This window comes from Perissodus microlepis, chromosome 13 (assembly GCF_051167445.1).
Source record: "Perissodus microlepis isolate ML-2025 ecotype Zambia chromosome 13, ASM5116744v1, whole genome shotgun sequence".
In the NCBI taxonomy this organism is placed as follows: Eukaryota; Metazoa; Chordata; class Actinopteri; order Cichliformes; family Cichlidae; genus Perissodus; species Perissodus microlepis.
In genome coordinates this window covers 25,337,776-25,357,405 of record NC_140473.1, presented here as the reverse complement: position 1 = coordinate 25,357,405, position 19,630 = coordinate 25,337,776, and the positions used below count along the sequence as shown (strand labels likewise).

General features: G+C 39.4%; 1 protein-coding gene across 2 annotated transcripts in view; it reads right to left on the bottom strand.

The window, feature by feature from the left end:
- The window catches only part of peli1b (pellino E3 ubiquitin protein ligase 1b), a 51,320-nt gene extending 38,890 nt beyond the window's left edge, over positions 1-12,430 (bottom strand). The window contains exon 1 of one of the 2 annotated variants that reach the window (XM_084948423.1): positions 11,981-12,430. The gene's annotated coding sequence lies outside the window, so the exon portion shown is untranslated. The remainder of the gene's footprint in view (positions 1-11,980) is intronic. The other variant, XM_084948424.1, reaches the window with a different exon arrangement.
- Between the last annotated feature and the right edge of the window lie 7,200 nt (positions 12,431-19,630).

Below are 19,630 nucleotides of genomic sequence, written 5' to 3'. Positions count from 1 at the left end.
CTCAGCCAAAAACCATTAAAGTAAATGTGAATAAGCAGCAGACATACACGACTAGCTCAGGATGGTGCACATATGCTCTCTAGTATGGCAAATAAAAAAATAATTAGCTTCAGCCCATCTGTCATTTTGTATGTGAGGTAGAGTTAAATTTCCTCCCTTTTTATGGAAACATATTAGAAGACATCAATTTTCTGTGTTGTTTGGGCTTTCTGGAGTGACCATTAGCTTACGCCAGAGACCTTATAAACTTCTACACAAAGCAGACCAATTTCCCATGTGGTGTTACTCAAACAGTGAGTCTACATAGACACTGTAGTGGCTAATATTAAGCCACGTCGAGCTACTTTTAAGAGGATCTTCCATAGCTGTGACGATGGCGGAAAAAATGAGTAGTTGCTAACAAGGCCGATTACAATAATCCACTTTGGGCCGGATGCCAAGCACTTGACCGGAGGAAGTGTTGCCACAACAATGCTCGCACTCATCAGCTACAAACAGCCAGGCATGAAATATGTGGAGCAGATCAGGAAGGGGACTTGAACGTTAGGGACAAGGTGAGGAATGTAAACCTGAGCTGTGTTGCTGAAAGCATATGTGAACATGGTGAAGATGGCATCAAAGGTCAAGGGGCTCTGTGTATAAATCAAAGCTACAAGGAAACATGCAGGAGCATCCCATAAACGCTGCTGCAAGCTCAACACATCTCACACCTCTCTGGCCAATTTTAACTATGAACATGGCACATCCATTTACAAAGCATCTCATATTTCACTTCAAAAGTAAAAATGTTGCCTAATATAAAATGGCAACACACACCCACCATTCCTAATGGGAGACTGGAGTCAAACCCCTCTGGCATCAAATTCCTGCTGAGAACTTAATTAAATAATTAAAACAAACCATTGGTTGCTCCAGAAGCCCCAATGGACTGCAGCTCCACAAAATCCAAGAGCGCCCCCACGGAAACAAGATCCGCTCAAGGTCTTATAATGTGGGACTCCAGTGTTGGACTGTCTGGAGGCTAGGTATATTAGAAGACTAAGTCCACTGTGAACAGAGGTGAATCTGACTCATGGCTAATGTGTCATGGCTCATCCCAGTGTTTCCTTCTTTCCGCATCTTTACTCTCAAATAAAAGCAGCTCAGGATGAGTAATAAAGAACAGAGGTGGTTCCCATGTTTTCCTGGGTTTTTTTCTGAATAACATCCATGTGAATCAGACTTCCCAAAATCTACCTTGGGCTGTGTTAAATTAAGAATAATTAAAATAAGCCTTGATTCTCCCAAAAACTGGCTATAGCAGTAAACCCTATTTTGTCTGGCAAATGGAAGAAATGAATTTTACCTCAAGGCCTCTAATACAAGACAAGCTTCAAACAAGCAAATGCCAGACATTTGTAGAAATCTAGTATGGTCTCATACTACATAATGTGGCTATGTTTGACATCACAAGCTACTATTCAGGTTTTCCTGTGGTGCTATCAATTCATCAGTTTATGAGGACACTGGGTTTTCCACTAGCAAATACCTAGAAACCTTTAGATCTTCATGTTACAATCATCTAGCAAATATTCACACCTTGAAACACCCCCATATGGAAAAGAAATAGAAAAAACGTATAAAAGACTTGCATAAGATGTGGCCTACTTCATATAGTGAATCATATAAGGCTTATATGATTTACTCATGAAAGTGGCCACTTTCTCATTACTTTCATATATTGTTTTAGTACGTATCTAAAACATACAAGTTTCATTTATATAATTTTTCAAGGGATCTTATATCTGTTTTCACTCTTGTATGCTTTTCATACAAGTTTCGCACAAGACAGATACAAACTTTATAAGATTTATATATATCTTTTCCATATGGGACCGAACACAAATTCATTTTTGCTACAAAATATAAAAAAAGCCGGGCAGGGTTGCATGTTAATATGTTGAGAAAAAAGGCCATACGGTTACTGTCACAGTTTGCCCCTGTGCTGCTTTGTCCACTGTGGAACTAAGGTATCTTTTTTCAGTTTTCAGGGAAGGTCTACTGTCTGGTTTTCCCGTGAGCTGCACCGGGAGGAGGATAACTGATGACAGAAGGCAGGGGTAGAAATAGGAGGGCTGGTGTTCGAGTTACAGTCTCATTAAAGATTCAGAGGGAAGAACACAGACTATACACACAGACGACAAACAGCCTCGTAGGTGGACGTGTAACAAGACACAAACCTACGCAAGGTCTTAGACATGCAAAAATGACACGATCACAGAGGCAGACATATAATGTAGGATGATTGCATGTGCGGTACATGCAATCAGACACTGACGCATGTGTACAACAAGGATGTTCTGTACTCACATCTTAATACAAGCAGGCCATAAAAACATGGAATCAAGAATAAGCAATAATCACAGTTACAGAACAGGATATTACACTGAAGTACATTATTTCCTGGATACTCATCACGGTAATAAACTTAAACCTTTACTACAAAATGTAATCATGGATATAAAACTTTGACACCTGTGTGTTTGTGCAGTATGTTTTTTCTTCATTATCTTCATGGTCATCAGAATCTCTTGTGTTTGGTGACACATGATGTCCTCATGTTTCATATCCTTCAGATGTTTACTTTTTCTAAATTTTAAACCTCATGTGTCTATAATGTAAATGTTTGTACAACACCCAGGGTTTTCCCACAGATACAGATTAGACTGTGCCAGAAGTTGAGCATCTTTGCTACCAAAAAGGACTGATATCGCCTTGCTCCTGGCATGCAAACAGCAAATACAGGACTTCAGAGCCAGGTGCACAGTTCCAAAAAATATGTAACTGCAAAGATACAATTCAGGGTTTTATAGTAAAAGTTTATAAAGAATGACTAAAATTCTCTGAGCAAATGAGAATTTTCAGTTTCATAAAGAATCAGGATAAGTTGTGGAAAAACAGTATGTCTGCATAAAATAATCATAGAGGGTATGTTTGTAGACAGACAGGTCTGAAGTTAAGAAAGATTGGGGGAGGGTATGATAGAAAGAGTATAAAAAGCCATGTTTCAGAAGGAACTGGGTTTCATGGCAAGGAATGTGTCGTCATAAAGGAAGGACTTCAAAAGGATAGTGTAAAAATAGGATCCTCAAAGGATCAACCAACGGCAAACAGCTGTGAACGTCACTCTGGAATTAAAGTTCTTTTCCTCATTTTGCTGTAATAAACCAGGGATCTTTAAAGCAGAGTTGAGAAGTCTGAACAGACTAGAGGAAAACTAGGTGTTTTTCTGTTCTGTTTTGTTTTCTAATTTAACGACAACCCAAGAAAGCAGGAGGGAGTCAGCTGCTGGTGTAGAAAGGTTTGCGGCAGTAAAAACATCTACCTGAACGCCAAAGACAAAAAGCCAAACCTGCCTATCTGCAAAAACTGCTAAAGGCAGGCGGGGAGAAGAAGAAAACCTGTAAGCCTGCTCAGAAGGAAGACGATAGCAACACTTAGGAAAAAGCGAGACATGAGCAACGGAGCAAAAGGGAGTTTTTTGGAGGGAGACTTTGATATAGGCTGCAGGCTTAATGAGGACACAACCCAGGAGCCCCTGAGCAAGAAGCCAAGGGCTGAACTGGGAGCAAGTTATCTAGGCTCCTAAACCTACCCCAGTTTACCCCCTCTATTCTGGAACAAGGAAAGATGCCAGTGAAACGGAGGAACAACCCACAGGAGGGGCAAGAGGAAACAAAGATAAGAGTCAAGCCACATGTGTCACAAGCTGAAAAGGCAGGGCACAATAACCCAAGAACATGAATCAATGGGACAGATAAGATGAGGAAACAAAGTGAATGCTACCACAGAAGAGTAGGAAAACATCTTTAAAATGCCCAGTTACACGACAGTGGAAGCTGTGTTTGGAAGCTGGAAGAGTTACACAAGTGTACGCTAAGGATATGCCAGATACCCCACCATCTGTTTATGGTGACAGACAAGCCACAAGTCTCTTGTGGATGTCCACCCTTCAAAAACTGAACCAGTGTATCGGCAAGCTATAAGGAATGCTCCTTACATGGATGAAATGATGATTCTTGATCAATCAATGGGAAGCTCATCTTAGGAAGTTACTTGACCCCAGCAATAGTTACTGGCAGACGAATACAGCCTTACACAGGAAGTGGAAGACGAGGAGAATATCCACCTTTTCACTCCCTAAGTGCAACCGGTGATTGCAAAGAGGGAGTGTCAAAATGGGCTGACGTCCCCAAGCCCCTGCCACTTATAAACCACAAACAAGCGGTTTAGTATGGAGCCATAATATGAATATTACGACTCAGAGTTCTGAAATCCATTAAACTGATGATGACTTTGTTTAAATTCAATAATCTATAGTAACAGTTTATAATGAAGGTAATGATTCATTGAGAAAATACGAATGCGCAATTTCACAGTAAATAAGGATAAGCTGTAAAAAACAGGAAATGTGCTTGAAATAATCATGAAGGCCAAGCTGAGACATGTCTGCAGTTAAGAGCGGGAAAGATATGATAGAAAGTACGTGAGTAAATTGGAGTACAGAACTGGGAAAATCAGAGGATCGACCAATGCCAGCTCTGAATGGATTGCTGGAATTGAAGTTCTTTAGCTGATTTTGCCAAAATGGCCCAAAGACTTTAAAGGAGTGAGGCTGCATTGGCCATGCAACGTTTATATCACTCTCTCCAAATGTAGTATTAGATATCCAGTCTCAGTTCTCTTGATTAAATTTTATTATGATATGCCTGTGATTTCTTTGATTTGATTTTTGTGATATAACCGCTTGTATTGCTTAAATTCTTCAGTAAATATTACGAATTAAAGTCTAAACAGGAGACAATGTCTTGATGACTCCTCATATAATAACAAAAGGTTAGGATTGTAGGATTGTGTTTATAGCATTTAGCCAATAAATATTAACAGATCCTCGGGGCCTATTTTTACGCCATTAAAGTAATAACTAACCAAGTACCTACATCAGTAAGAGAAGAACTGCTGTTAACGAGTGCCAGTGGTTATAATATCTAATTCGGGGTGCGATACAGGTGCATTTTCAGAAGAAGCAAAGGCAGACACTAGACTAAAGCAGTAAAGAGCGATGTGTGTTTCTTTGGCACTTAAACTTGCCTCTTGTAAGCCAGGTGATTCCACTTCGAGTACTCTCAGAACACAAACTCTGGCCTTTTAAATGGATACCTGGTCCAGACTTCCTGTATAGGGACACCTGAGATATTACAGGTACGCGTGGTTGTAAAGAAATTATTAAATATTTTTCCTTTTTTTTCATTCAAGTATTTTGTGACAAAATATATAACTGAGACATGTATTCAGTCGCATTTCCTGATCAACTCCGTCTTCCTGCCCTGCAGTTGTAAAAGCAGCCCTAAGCAGCCATGGAGAGCGTTACAGATTTCCAGAGCCAGTCGATCCCAGAGCAGAACAAGGACTACTACTGCCATATTCAACACAGTGAAGCCTGAGTACATTCGACCGCCAGACAAAAGACACACTAGAAAAGCAGCTGAATGATATCCAGGACAAACCTGGCCAGGCAGGAAAGAAAGCATGAGACAGGAAGGAACAAGGATAAATGATTAGCTTAACCTACAAGTTATGACCATGGTGATATCCACAATGTAATATGGCGTTATTCTCAAGGACAGTGGGGAAAAATGCTAAAATGAGACACTAAATATACGGAAACACAGATTTTCAATGCATTTCCTTATTTTTAAACTAGCCTAAAAAAAAATAACATAAAAAAACCAAACTCATTGACCTGAGTTGTTTTTTTCTCCCCACAAGAAGTTAAGTCCTCACAGGGTGTTTATAGACTCCACATCATCAGCACCAAATGCTTATATAGTCATGTCATGTTTTGATTGCATGAGGCATCCAATGTGACCTTCTTAAATGCACACAACAGCAGAAAACAGTGTGTGTGTGATATGTGAGCTCAAAATGATTCATCTGCATCCAGTTCAGTGTTATTGAGGTCAGCATGTGTCACTCTTATCTAGAAAAACAATATTGAATAGAAGAGAATAGAAAAAAAAATAGCCCTTTATTGTCATTGTACATGTTCAATGAAACTGTGGGTGCTTCATTCAAACTGTGCAGGAATAAAATAAGGATGGAGGACGGTGCTTGTCTACCAACTATACAATGACTACATTAATGTTTATAGCAACTAGAAAGATGGAAACATTTAAGTTAAATAATTTTACTGTATTTAAAGGTAAATTAGTAGTTTGAAACAGATGTTATAAAGGTATGTAGCATCAATCATCCTGTTTCCACAGAAGCTAAAGCAGAAAAGGAACCATCAGGGAAAACGTTCTCATCACTTGCGTGCCTTTGGTTGGTTAATGTTTCCGTTCACCATCCATTTCTTAAAGTGTTGGTGCCAGTTGATTTTCTCTAGAAAGGGAAAAGGGAAGGGTGTGTGTAGGTCTAATTGAGCTGCACCTGGTTGAAAGGCAGCCAAATTAAATGAGCTGTCGTTTAGTCCTAATACCCTGTTCAGGCTTCAGCTGTATTAGTTTGGCTACTCTTTCCAGACATTTAAAACAAAGACTTTACATTGCTCAAAAATTTAAATAGTACAACACTTTTATATATTATTTATTTAAATAGCATATCTCAGAAATCTCAGGCCAAAGCATCAACAAGTTACACACTCAACTGTTTGCGTGTCCGATGCACACGCAAGTTCATTTGAGACAGGAAGGTTAAAAAGTGAAGCAGGAAATGGTGATCAAGCACGATCAAAGGAGGGGTTGACAATTACAAGCCCATGTGTGCATATGAAAATGAGCATGTATGTGCGTGCAGCAGTATAAAGTGCCAACCGATATCACCAGCAACAGCTGTAGTCGCCTGTCCGAACTAATAGCAAAGCAGGAAACCTCTGAGATTTTATAATCGCACAAAAGTTCTCTTTCACTTTTTTAAAAAAAAAAAAAATACACAACCTCAACAGTACTTTCAGTTTCAGCTATAAAAAGTGAAAATTTATTGTGATGTAAACAGAAACTAAAGCTCTTGTGGCAACAGGCTGCGGTTTGAGTGTGGGGAGAGGTGTTGCTCATTATCATCAAAAAGGCATGCCAACAACACAAAGGTGAGAAACCCAGCCCATTCAGGGCATAAGAGCTGTCAAAAGGTCATGCTCTCCCATGAATCGGCCTCTTTGGTAAACGTGAAATGTAGTGGCCTTGTCTTTATGTAGCACATCGAGTATCTACAACACCTGCATTTTTTTACTAAAGTGTATCAGCAAATGCCCAACATTAACAGAATTTCTTTCCCCCATCAGCATTTACAAATAAGGATCCTATTCATGAATTTAGAGTAATAAAGCTGCCAAAAAAGCTTCAGTGTATTTCAGTTTCCACTCTACCCTCAGTTTTCTGACTTGGGTATTTAAAGCAAGAGAAAAGGTCTTTGTGAGGGAAAGGAATGAAGTAACAAATTGGTTAATGGTAGAAGATAAAAAGTAAGAAAAATATAGAACAAAAAAAGTATACTGTGTCCTCAACATTGTCTGAAAAAAGTAGTAAGAACTAAAAGGGAACTGGGCGAGCTTGTCCTTAACCTAAGCTAGTTCTCTTATCCTTCACCTCTCGTGCAATTTTAAAGAAAGATTTATTTCCGTTCCTTTTCCACTGCTCCAGTAAGATTAACGAAATAGAGCCCTGTAGCTTTTGCCTAATCTTACAAACAAACAAACAAACAGACAGCACTCATCACATGCACCTTGGCGTCAGCAAAGACATAAGCAGGCACTCTCTTCGGCTGCTGTATCCATATGTCTTGAATTGTTGTCTTTCACTATAAAATCTTTATTTGTGTTAAGACAATAAGACTCAAGAGACCATACAGCAATCAGGCACAGCATTAAAACCACTGCCAGGTGAAATGAATAACATTCATCTTCTCTTTACAATGCAATGATGTGCTGAAAAACCTTGAGCCATAACCCACAGCGAGGCACTCCTCCATCCGGATATTACCACCTGCAACACCATAAGAACTGGACAGGACCAACTTGAGGAAGACAATAAAGACTATATAGTCTTATCTGGGCCTTTAAATTCCCAGATTCCAAATCCGACTAAGCAACAATAGGACAGCTACTACTGAATAAAGGCTCCACTCCCAACACCCCCGTGTTAGACACAGCAGGAAACATTCAGAGATCCTGTGTCCATGACCCAAAGGATAAGTTGCTTTGGTGGTACAAGAAGAACGTGCACAAAGTAGGCAGCTGGTTTTTATGTTCTGGCAAAACAGTTTCATGTTGGGTTTCACTTGCCCAAAATGCAATCCACAAAAGCAGCATTCTCCCAAATCTTTTCAAAGGATACTCGGTTATTTTAACCCGGTGCATTAGCTGCATATGTGGCATTTGGTTCTATCTCGGGAAAATGAGGACTCAAAAAGCAAGCACATATTATGGCAGCTGCTCACATAAATATGATTTTTACAAATGCTTGTCTGAATCTGAAATGAACCACGTGGAATGAGTGGAAGGAATGATCCATTTGTTTCTTAGGTTTAACTTGTTTAATGTCATTTGTTTTTTAAAATGAGTCACATACTGAGCATGCATCCTCACAGTTCCTTAACAGATCAGCCTACCAACAAATGACTGCCTTGCAAGCAAATGCACAAGAACCTAACCGTGACTCTGGCAAAAAAGGAAAGCGCCCTAAGCGCAGGCTCTTTAAAGCAACGCTATGGAAAATGGCTGGTGGTTTAACGCTCCCCTTCCTCTTTTACTCCCTACCTTGCAGAAACAAGGCCATAGAATCGTGCCCACTGTCTGACCCACTTTCCATGACAGACGTAATCTCCCTGCACAAACTTCAGCCTGTTTACCAGCCCAGGGGAGTGTAAGCCGGACCGGGCGGAGTGTGCCAAGCTCCTCACACAGCGGGAGGAAAGCTGCCGCTCAGCTGTACCGACGATTACACCCGCTGAGCTCATCGGCCCTCTCTGATAAAACTACACACCACAGGCACGTGCACACTTAAAGAACGCTGCAAACACAAAAAATCTCCTCTCAGCACGAGCACACTGTATCATTAAGGTTTAAAAGGGTGCCAGCACACAGATGTTTGGCAAGTGGCTGAGTGGTTGGTTTGAAACTCAAATATAATCACTCGATGCAAGGATCCTGTCATGATTGGCAGCTTTAATTTGTCTGAGTGAATGTGCAATAAAAGGCTTCTATACAGTTCACATAAACGCATTCATTCAATTTGTCCACTTATCTTCGACAGTCTACTTATCAGGCTGTCTTGACAAAGTAATACAACAATGTAGCGCTATGTTGTGCTGCTATGTTTTAAAAATGTACTGTAACAAAGCTCCTGCAGCAGTATTTTTCAGATTAAGTGCAAAACACACCCAGAAAAAATATGTAAGATATGTAGAATTTTCCTTTTAATTGTGAAAGACTATCATTGATCTTCGCACTAAAGACGTTTTGTCAAAACTATTTCTGAACATTTGCTTCGTAATGACAACATTTCATCATGCAAACAGGCTTCGGGAATCCAAAATCCCTCACAGAAACAAAAATGCGTTACCAAAACTGCCATAAAGTCAACTGCTCATAACTTCAAATATTGAAAGCCACTTTTAAAAGGCCGATAGGGGGTAAGCACATTAGTAATTCTGTTGGTGTTTAGCACAGTTTCATGGTGCTACTGAAGCTGTTCGTCTACAAAATCATGCTAAATATTTAATTGAAATTAAAAAACGTTAACATTTTAGATGAAAAGGGTTCATTCCTTTTTTTTCCAGTCCAGACCGAGGCGAGACTGTGAGGCCTCCCTGTGTCCCCACAGACTGGGTAACTAAGGATACAGGCAGCACTGAACCTCCATTAAGACATCAGAGCTGCACTCCCGTCTGACACCGACAGCTCCGATTTCCTTCCTGAAATTGAGACTCTAAAGCATGCTGAGGACATGAACACACACTCGGGCCTGTAGCCAACACACCCTATGTAAATGTGCAAGCGTGTATATGCAATACTTGCACTCTCACCTCTGTTACACAACAAATCCCGGCCCACTAGAAGCTGAAGGTTCCACAATTTATAGCAGTGATGAATTGCAGGATTCTTATGCAGGTCTGCACTGTGACGCAGGATTAGGGATTAGTGAGATAAGAAATCAGATTTAACTCTGGATTTTCAGCGTTGCAAAGCAGTTCGCTCCTTTTCCTCTGTTATGTTCAGGGGATCGATAAGTATAAAATCACCACCTACTGACCAATCAATGCTCTTGGAAACAGCATCCCCATTCCTTGGAGATCTCTCTGGCTTTGGTGCATGGATAGTTAAAAAGTCTTTAGTTCTTTTTAAGTCATCAACAAACGACAGCAATTCTCAGCTGAGAGGACTTCACTTCTTGTTTCTTTTAATTCCATATATAATGTAATAATAATATATTTATATAATAAAGTTTACTAAAGATTTACAAATGATATTCACCAATTTGAACCTTTTTTTTTTAGTTTGTTCTTTGTCTTGTCCCCCTACTGTCAGGTCACAGCTAAAAAAGCAAACATTAAGCTAACATAAATTCAGTGGAGGACAAAATTTTAATTGTAGTCAGACTTTATTTGGCAATGACATTGAAAGCATATAAACTTACACGACTAACAGTCGACACTGTTCTTTAACAGCTTAATGTCTGCAGTAACTGTTTTGCTTTCAAATTCCTAATACTTGTTGAATATTTGTCATTCATCAGTGTTTCTACACACTTTATTGTGAACATGTCGAAAAACCTGTGCTGCTCTGCTTGGTCGGTTATCAGCATTGCTACAGTATGAAGACATATTCTGAGAACTGTTTAAATCTTCTTCATAATACAGGGTCTGATTCTAGACACCAGATCTAGACGTGTTTGGTCACTGATACAAACCCATATTGCCCAATAACACTGTGCACAACTTATATGTTTGCAGAAAACTGATTGCAACAGAGCACGTTATATACACAACACTTTTCGCACCATGCATCTGTAGCTAGAACTCATTGAAAGCCTACTTTCCTGCTTTCCTTTTAAGCTTAAATTAAATAAAAATGTGATAGAACTATACAGTTTATAATTATTTGAATTTCCTATTCTGAAACAAATTTTAAAAAGCTGTGGGGTTGGTTCAGTGACAAAATGAAATGCACTGGTTGCTACAACTTGCCAACATTTCCTCATTAGAGTCACAATAAAAGGCAGACAATGGAAGTAAGATCAGGGGCAGATGGTGTTAATGCACGTCTCTCTTCTCTGTGACATTTCCAGAAAGGGGAAGGGAAGTGGTGAGATCCACACCAGCTACCCAAACCAGACAGAAAGAAAAAAGAAAAAGAGATGAGGAGAAGGGGGGGAGACAGAGAGGTGAAATGAGATGGGAGACAGAGAAGGAGAGGAGGGAGAAGTCATTAACTCGCAATCAAGCTCTGGGAATGGCAAAAGCGTCCGTGCATTTGCTTAATTCCTTATCAGGCAATGTACCCTTTCTCACTCACCCCTCCCTGTGACAGGTCAGCACCCAGGATGGATGGGATGTAAACTAATACCTGCATCTCTGAAGCCTGCATTGCACACAAAGATACAGTCAGCCAATGCCAAGCAGAGAGCTGTATCTTAGCGAAGCTGCCTCTGATTTCCACTTAGATAAACACACAGTCAAAACAGGTGCATATGTGTGAGCGTCTGAGAGACAAAGATCAGCGCTCTGCAGCTGCAGCACTCCCTGTCATGACTTTACTCGCGGAGTGAGTGAGTGAGTGAGTGGACATTACCAAATGAGGTAAAGTAGCGTTAATGAAGGAGCAGTTCATTCCCGGAGCCGTTTGCAGAACAAAGACAGTTATTAGCGGGCAGCAGGATGGCTATTGTCGCACTACACCCGCTGTTTTAATTATCAAGCAAAGTCAGGTGGCCTGGGAACTCACTGCGATATAAATGATGAGGTCCTCTTATTGTCCCGAGCCTGCGGTCGGTCTCAGCTGCTTAGCCTTCCAACCAACTTGCAGAGGCTAAGGAGCTAGCTATCGTCCCACCGGCTCAGAAGGAAAAAACAAAAACATAGAAAAAACGGCAGAAGATTTCGTCCTAATTTCTCCGCGTCTTAGCTGCTTAAAAAAATAAAATAATAATAAAAAAATAATAAAGCGTATCACGTAGGAAAAATAAATAAAATGGAAGCAGATTAGGGTTAATTTGGTATTTGCTCGCCCCTTCCAGGAGTCGTGAATTGCAGACGCTCACCGTAAGAGAAAATATCCACGGTGCTTTCTCTTTATTTTAAATGACAGCCTCTCCGCGGTGCGCTGTCCTTTGTTGTGAGCATCTCAACGTAAACACGGAGCCGACCCGTTCTGCCCGTTCTCCGCCTGCGAGCGTGCGCTGTAGGAGGGGACAGGGAGAGTGACGCCGCCGCACAGCATTCTGGGACTTGAAGTTTTACCTCCCCCAACTTGCGCGAGACCTGTCAGGCTTTTCAGTTTACACAATTATTAGCGTAAGTTAAAGAGATATATATAGCAATATTTCAGGTTTACAGATATTGGGAAGCCAGATAATTTATTTCTTGTTTATTTATCCTGGGTGAGTATATGAACTGGACGGGCAACAAGGGCGATAGGGCGGCCTTTAGCTCAAGTTGCATTGCTTTTCCATTTTCTTTTTTTTTTTTTTTTAAAAAAAGGAAAGAGTATTTACTTTGTTACTCACACAAAGCTGAGGTTATAAATTATGATAAGCAGCAAGACCCGTTAAATTTACACATAGGAGTAAGGTTCAGTCCTATGATTAATAAACCTATACACTAGGTCAAAGTTAAACAAAACATAATTACAACTGAACATGGATAGCAGACTTAGAGAGAAATCTAGTCTCAGTTACTAAAGTGCAGAAACCTCTGTCTTTGATTGCAAAGCAGGAAACAAACAGGAGAGACATTATCTCTAGTTCCTGGCGTGGAAGTATGAAATCACCACACACACACACAGACACAACAGTTGACTGTTAGCGCACAATATCGTCACCGCATTTCCATTTGTTTTGAAATTTTTAAGTGAAACTACATCATACGGACAAGCATACTGGGCCACCAACACTTTACATGTACAGGAGCTGCTTGGTCATGTAAACTCATGCCATCAAGGTCCTGGTGCACAATTTTTGTGCTGATGTTAATGCCAGAGGATTTTTTGAACTGTGTCAAATATGTGCCCCAGCAGCTGGCAACCCCGCTCTTTAACTTTACATTGTCTTCCACTTGGTGCCTGAATTTCACGTTGCCATAATAACACATAATCGATCATGGAATATCTAGGAGGGAAGAAATTTCACAGTAGTACCTGTTACAGTACCACACACGAATTCAGTGAGCTTTTTAAAATGGCCCATTCTTTCACTAATGTTTGAAAAGTTAGAATGCATGGCCAGGTGCTTGATTATATACTGATTGCTGCAGAAGCACTAAACTACTATTAACCAAATAATTAAGTTAATCTCAAGATACAGTAGCTTATCTGCCTTGTGGGTCTTTTCATTACCAAACTAACATAATTTACCATGACCTTTAACTTTACCTTTATGGACAGGTTGGACCCCCAAGACCTGTCCATAACATTAATGCTGATATAGATACTGGCAGCTTAGACTGACAGATGTTCTGACAGGCCAGTGTTTGCTAGGCCTCAGCTCCCCTAATTCAAGACAGTGAACTGGACAACACCACTGTGTTTGTTCTGCTGGTGACTTTAAAGTATTTTTAATGGACTACCTTCTAATCCAGATCTGCTAACTTCTGGCTTTTTTTTTTTTTTTACTTCGCTTTCTTTACTTTATGTGTAAAAGCCAAAATTTTGGTGGCTAAATTGCTAACTGGCTAAATTGCTAATGGCTTCAAGATTAGGAATATAAAACCAGTGGCTCAAGCAATAGTGGCTGCATACATCTATCATATACAAGCTATGGTCTAAGACTATACTCATATAGTATACTAACTCTTAGTATACTAACTCATACTAACTCTTTGTTATGAAGGGGAAACGACCATACACAGTTTGTAGGAAATTCAGAATAAGTATAGAATAATATATCAGTTAAAGGTGTATCTAAAACGATATGTTTTATGAAATAATATAAAAAGGGGGGGGAAATGTGAAACAATTTACATCTATCTATTTTTTAGCCACTTATTTATCTCTGCTGTCACAAGGACTGATACAGGACATCTCAATAACTCTATAACACGTATGCACGTATGCCTAGCAGAGAGTCATCTGTTTTCTCATGTTAATGAGATCATGTTAAATTGTAATGTTAACCGTTTATTTCAACTGTTAACCTAGGAACAGTTGGCAACAGCGGCACCACCATGCCGTTTGACAATTACATGTAACTACTAAAGTTACTTCCCTGCATTGCTGCTGATACATTGGTACAGCTGGCCGTTAACACACACAAGGGTAACGACGGCTCGTATCTTTCACATTATGTACTTTTGCAAAGCCTTCTTAATATCTCTGCTTTTAAGAGTTTGGTAATACTCCAAAGTAGAGCTACTCTTTCAAAATAAAACCTTTATATTTCAAACATATGTGCGTGCACAAGACTCATGTAGTTCATACAAAGTAGGATTATAAGTATGATTTATATGCATGAGTCAGTCAAGTAGTAGTAGATCTGGAAGGACTAGTTGACTTTCACGACACTGTATTTTAATTATGCACTCACTACAGATGTGGTAATAGATAATGGTAATAGACTGTCTTAGTAGGCATTTGCACTGTCTCTACTAGAATAAATGCACTGAAACTGAAATTATTTTTTAATTAAAAAAAGTAAAATCTTCTTTTAATCCACATTTGGATGAAATAAATGCTCACATCTAATAAAAATAAAGTAAAATGATTTGATATAGACCAAAACATTATGAGGTTCTTTTGAACACCAGCTCTTCTGCTTTGCTGCCTCTCCCCTTTCACGTCAGTCTGTGAGATTCATGTGATAATAACTCTGTAGACATGCTGTACATGACTTCACTTTCAGTGAAAACATCTTACATACCATTTTTTAAAGCTTTATCCTGGGTGGAGCTAACTGGAATGAAAGTTGTGTTACTGTCTGTCTTGCTGCCGCCGTCATCTTTGTCTTTATCTCCACCACGCTGCATGCCATCTTTTTCCTTTTTCCTCCAGTTTGTGAGTGTGTGAGCATAAGTGAGTCTGTGGGTGTTTTCCAGAAATCATCTTTTTGTTTTAGAAACCAACTTAACAGTTTTTAATGTGGTGAATTATCGGCTTTGTATTTGTTTTTGTTTGAGTCAAAATATTTCAGTATCCAGGACATGGACTCAGTCAGTGGAACGAAACTTTTCGGAGCTGTTTGCATAACGAGTCTGAGCTTTTTCAATGACAAAGCTGTCATTGCACACCTGAAGCATTAATACAAGGCTTGTGTTCCTGTCTAGTTTATATTAGACCTTACCATTACGTTTTTCAAGCCAGTATGTCTTGATTGGGGATAAAATAGTGCAGACACAGCACCAGGTATGGTTATATAATATGTGGATCCAGAAACTTCAGCAGACCCATTGGTTTTTGTACAATGACACAATGTTTGTATAACCCCAGCCTAAAAAAAAGCTGGGACACAGTTTAAAGTTTAAATAGAACCAGAAAGCAACGATCTGCAAATAATATAAATCTATTCTTTATTAACAATAGAACACATAAAATATATCAAATCTTTAATGTTGAAACATTTTATTATTTCAAGGAAAAAATTATCTCATTTTGAATTTAATGGCAGCAACAAGTTTCAAAACTAAAAGGACAGGGCAACAAAAGCCTAGAAAAGTAAATGTTACTGATAAGCAGCGCCTGGTGGATAATTTTGCAAATAAATAGGTTAATTGGCAACAGGTTAGTAACTTGATTGGGTCTAAAAAGAGCATCTTAGGGAGGCAGAGGTTCACCATTCTGTACAAAGACTGGGCCCAGACATTGTGGCATCATTTCTGAATAATGCTCATCAATGTAAAATTGTGAAGAGTTTGTTATTGTTTGCAGTTCATAGCGTTAAAAAGAGGTTCAGAGAATCTGGATAAATATTTGCACAAGGAGACAAGGCAAAAAAAACAACATACTGAATGCCTGTGATGTTCAGGCCCTCAGGCAGCATTGCATTAAAAACACACATGATTCTGTCGTGTGAGTCACTACATGGGATGGGAGACATTTTCAGAAATCATTGTCTGTCCATTCACAAATGCAAGTTAAAGCCATATGTGAACATGATCCAGAAATGCTGTCGTCTTCTCTGGGCCAAAGCTCATTCAGAATAGGCTGAAGTAAAGTGGAAAGGTTTTCTGTGGTCTTTGAAATTTTCAGTGGAAAACATGGAAACCATGCTCTTGAGACCAAAGTGGAAAGGATTCATCTGGCTTGTTATGAGCGCTCAGTATAAAAGTCCACATCTCTCATGGCATTGGGAGTGTATTAATGCCTATGGGATTGGTAGTTAGCACATCTGCTCCCATCCAATGACCTGTTTTTAACCAAATAAAAACATTTGGAGCATCATGACACCAAAAAATGACAAAGAAAATCATCCCAACTTTTTTGGAATTGGGGTTGCATGACTGTATTCCTCTGAATTAATGTATTCCTCTGCCAGTTAAATAAATGAGGAGCTTGTGACTGAGTGACAGAAAAGTGGAGAGTTTTTAAGTACTTGTTTTTTAAATTATTTTTATTATTATTTATCCCCATGTATGTGTTTCCATTTGCGGTTTTTGTCTTATTTGGTGTTAATGTCTGTTTTTTTAGTACAGTACTTGGAAGATTTTCTCCTATGGGAGAAAATACAGTAACCCTATCTTATCTTGTCTCCCATTTGTTATGGCCATGTGGCCCAGTTTGTAAGAGTCGTCCTCTCTGATCTTTCAGGCCTTTTGGTGTTGTTAAGTTGGACAGTAAATTAATTCTCTTCTAAGACTGATCTCTCATAAAGCTTTTGTTATGTATCCGATAGGTTTATTTTGGTTTTCCTAACGATGGCTTCCTGCTCTTGCATTGACATATCCTTGGACCTTGTTTGGAGACTTCCAGTAAACAGCTACCAAATGTTTGTTCTATACTTGGAATCTTTTAATGATAAACAGCAGAACTCAGCAGGTCATGGAACCCTTTGTCAGTTAGTTATCTAAATAATTTGGAGGACTTTGTTATTGTCCTAACACTTTAAGACCTAACTGTATCTTATTGTAGAATTTAGCAACCCAGTAGTCAATGAAAGGATGGGAATTAGAGCTAGTTTTCTGAAGTGTAACTGACTGATGTTATCTCATATGAAGATAATATTGAATAATAAAAATAATAACAACATAGTCATCAGAAAGCATTGCAGCATAAGTGAAAATCTGCTACTTTTCAGCTGCTTCATCACTGACAAGGGGGCGCCATAGCGGGTAGCACTGCATATTTGATTTGGCAGATGTATACGCTGGATATTACATTTGTTTTTTCGCCAAATTATTTAAAATTGCTGAGTCTGCATCAAATTATCAATAACCTTTGTCCAAAAAATTCACTCCCTGTACGGAAATCCTTGAAAATTGCTTTCCTCCATACTAAAATGTATGCACATGTTCTTAAACCATTGATCCAAATTTTGTTGAAATCTGTTTGACTGTTATAATAGAGTGTGGAGGTGGAACGTAGAAGTAAAGTGTATAAATCATCTGACCCACATATAAGAAACAAGCATGGTCGTAATAGCCTTAGTTTAATTATAGCCATGACACACGCAACAAACATGTGGTTCCTGTCTGTCTCTCACATAGTGACTGTCCAACGAAGGCAAAAAAAAAAAAAATGCAACCAGCAAACAAAAACACTTAAATCCCAACTTTATGCTTGAGAACTGCTGGTGAATACAGGCTGTTATGTAACATTTCAGAGCTGTTGTTCATCACTAAACATCACATCATTAATCCACAGGAAGGAAACTAGTTTGGTGGCTCAGACCAGTTTCAGCAGATATGTGAAAGGTACAATTGTTCTAACACATAGTCGAAGAGGATCAGTCCATATTCCACTTAATTTAAAAAAAAGAATAGTTAATAGTGACGTACCTTAGAAAAAATATTTTCCCAAACCTTAAAAATTAACACGTAGGAACAAACTAAATCTCACTGAAATGACCTTTTCTCCTTCAAAGACTTGGGAAGTGAAACCACACCAGATGTGGTGCAAAACAAATTACTGCAATACGGCCCCAGCTGTGTGTATATAACGCCCAAAAGATCAGTCTTACCAGAAGACCTTCATGTTTTTTGATGATGCTTGGATGTATATAGTTGGATAGAGTGGGAGACAACTCCTTCAATGTGGGAATGAGTGGAAAAATCAGGGGAGGCCAAGAACACGTTAAACTGAACTCAGCTTTGCTCACACACACACATCAGCACAGAGACAGACTTATTTTTATGCTGCTGAGACGCTGTAAAACACACACTTACGTTTCCTAATAAAATACACGCCTGCTGCTCCACTGGATGCCAGGAGTGAGTAGTGGGCGTTGTGAGCTGAAGTGGTTTTCAACGGGCTTCAGAGACTGAAAGAAGACTCTGACTTTAAGGCTTTGACTTAAGAAGCATAAGAAACCATGTGTGCAGTATGCATGCACACACACACATGGACACACACTTCCATACACACACCTTGCATAATCTTTGCACACATTTTAATCAGTGTTTGAACCCTCCTGTTTACGTTGCTACGGTTACAACACCAACACTGCTCCTGGTCGTTTCCAGGGTTGAAAGCAGCAGACACACCTTCCTTTGATTCCTCGGGTGAAAGCGCTTCAGCCAGTTCATTTCACTCGGCATGGATGTTTTGACAAGTGCGCCTCTGTGCAGGAGCCAGTGGGCTGCACTTCTGTGTAAAACATCAGGAAATTATGAAAAATGTAGACACACACTTGTGGTGCATATGGTTGGATTTAAACCCTTGGGGTACAGGTGGATCCTGCCATTACTTATGTGTGCACATGGTAAAAAGCCTTGCTTGAGTCCAAAATGTGATATTAGCTTAAAGTTATATACAGAATAATGCCACAGTTATACCCTGTATAAGTATTTAGTAACAATTTTACTACTGAAAACTGGAGGACAGACAGTTTTGAGAATGTATTAACACAGTAAACCACACAGCAAGCTGTATAACTTGAATTAATTGCATTAAAAATGTTCCAAAAGGCACTTACGTCCACAAAATGAAACAGCTTGCAGCGATGTGGCGGCCAAAGAGCGAAGAAAGCCAATCGCATTCACTGACTTCAAGTGAAATAATTGCAAAGTGAGCGGGTCCTTGACCCGAGTCTGAAGGAGAACACAGAACAGCACTGACTGACATATGACAGGGCAGTAAATGTATTAGAGGTTACCTAGGCAACTGGAGCGTGGAATATCTAATAGCAACCAACCATCAGCCACAAAGTGATGCTTGACGAGGAAACAGCTTCCTGTGTGGACAGGGTTTAATACCACAATTGTTGCTGAGACTCCCAGTTTTGTCCGGAAC